Here is a 2,235-nt window from a genome sequence, read left to right as displayed (position 1 = left end):
AAAGGAAACGGCTTGTGACTTTTGGGCGAGTGTTGGGGGCGCCTGGAATGGGGCAGTGGCGTCTGGGTTTTATACAATCCTTAAGAACGACTTTTTGAAAGGCATGGGGGCTTTCTGCTCCCTGGCTTCGTTCTCCTTGGGGAGGGGGCTTCTAACAGAGGAGGGAACCGCTGGACCACTTCCGCGCTTCTTTCTCTACCCCCTCCCTGCCCCCAAGTCTTCTACCACAGAACTGTTTGTAAACAAAGCTTCAGTCTTCCCGCGCTCTCTCCGCCCCCACTAAACCTGATACTTCCCCCAAGCTCGCCCCATCAGTCTCGGAAATCCTTACTCAGGACGGATATTCACAATTTTCACAAGTGATCCTGAAAGAAGGCCGAGGGGAAGCCTCCTAAATGGTACCACATTGCAGCAGGGCTGATTATGGCTCAGGATCCGTGCGCTCTCCTTTCTGCCCTCCTTAGCCCCAGAGCTCCCGGGTGGGAGGCGGGAATTTGGGGGAAACCAGAGGGGTTCTTCGCCCAGCCCAGAGCCACGAGGGGCAGAGGGGGCGGAGAGGGCCCGCGGCAGAGTGTACGCAGGGGGGTGGGAGGGGAGGAAGACTCGGATGTGCCTCGGCTGCCCGCAGCTGGCACTAGAATTCAGTGCCAGCGCTTTGCCCAAGTGCAGAGAGTTCTGCCAGTGGGTGGAGCGGAGAGGGACCGGCACCCCTCACTCTTCGCCCCCCCCTCCTCCCCGCTTCCCAGCGCTTGTCATATCCTGTCTCTGGCCTGATATTTTACGCGGGCAAATGGAAGGGGATTACAATGAAGATTTATGTGTGTTCCGAGCGCGGCTGCTTTCCCAGTGTAGCGAGCCGAAATCACTGCTTCCCATTTCCATTTTTCATTCTTGCTTTGGGGAGCTCAGTTGAAAGCGGGGCGGGGGGAGCGTGTCTGTGCGGCGGCGGGCTGATCACAGGGCTTCGCGTCTCCGGGCGGGCCGGGAGACTGTGAGAAAGGCTTGCCAGCGCGTCGCCCCCGGCAGGGCTGGAGCCGGCCCCCGTCTCCTGGAGCCGGGCTTTGTTTCTCCTCTCGCCCACCCCTCCGCCTTCCCGCCCCCTCACTTCTGCGGCGCGGGCGAGTCCCGGCGATCTCTTCTCTTTGCCCTTCTCCTGGTCTGCGGAAACGCCCCTTTCCCCTGGCCCCTGCACCCTCCCGCCCTCGGCTTTGCGGGCTCCCCAGGGAAAGGCGCGTGGTGGCCCAGCCCGACCCTGTTGCCGCCGAGTGCCAGGTTCGGTGACTCCGGCTAGTCTGTGGGGCCTCGGCCCACCCCTGAGAGGGGCCGCCCGCCCTCCCGGCTCCCAGGCTTGTCTCATGCCAAGGCCTGTTGCGTGATTCCAACTTGGGCTGACATTCCCTGCCCGGGGCGCTCCGGCGTAGGCCTCTTAATCATCTTGTCTACTGTAGATCCTCCACACCAGCCAATTTACTGCCCCGTCTCTCCCCGCTGGTTTCAGGAGGGGGAAGGGGAGTGCTCATAAAGGAGGGGAGGGCACAGTCAACCGCAGGAGGAAGACTGGCACCAGCTACTGGCACTCAAACAACCCACGGAATTTGGAACTAGGGTGGGAGTGGGGGCACAGGGAAGTGGATCTGACAGGCAGCAGTTGCTTAGGGGAAGATCAGAATCGAGGGTCAATGGGTTTCAACTCTCTAGCTTGGGAAAACAAATGCAGAAATGCAAAGGGACACTACATTGTGTAGCCTCCTTGTTTTTCCCCAGCCCCAACTCTTTGGACACTGTGGTAAAACAGACTTGGAGCAGTCTTCCAAATCAAACTGGCTAGAAAAGGCAGGGACCAGGATGATGCCACTACACCCAGAAAGTCACCTCTGCCTTAACTCTGATTTTGGCAGAGATGAGTTGAAAACACATAACATGGATGGCCTAAATAACCGAGAGAATGGAGCTTGAATCTGGCAAGCAGGGTTCTCTGGCCTGTGCCCAACCTTCTCTCCAGTAGAGGCGGGTCCCTTGGAGGGAATGGCTGAGGTTCAAATCCTGTGTAGAAAGATGCTGGAGCTCTCCCAAAACCCTGGGATGCTGCTCTTCCACACAAGGTGAAGTTGGAAAGATCTCTAGGTAACTGTGGACATCATAATCACAGACAAAAGTAAAGCATCTGTGATTTGGGGCATTGTGATAAAACGGTAATGCTAAATAAGAAATAACTAAATTTTAGTGCTTATCGTA

Source organism: Callospermophilus lateralis, chromosome 9, assembly GCF_048772815.1.
Source record: "Callospermophilus lateralis isolate mCalLat2 chromosome 9, mCalLat2.hap1, whole genome shotgun sequence".
NCBI classification, from domain to species: domain Eukaryota; kingdom Metazoa; phylum Chordata; class Mammalia; order Rodentia; family Sciuridae; genus Callospermophilus; species Callospermophilus lateralis.
The sequence above is the reverse complement of the archived record's forward strand: the minus strand, read 5'-3'. Positions refer to the sequence as shown.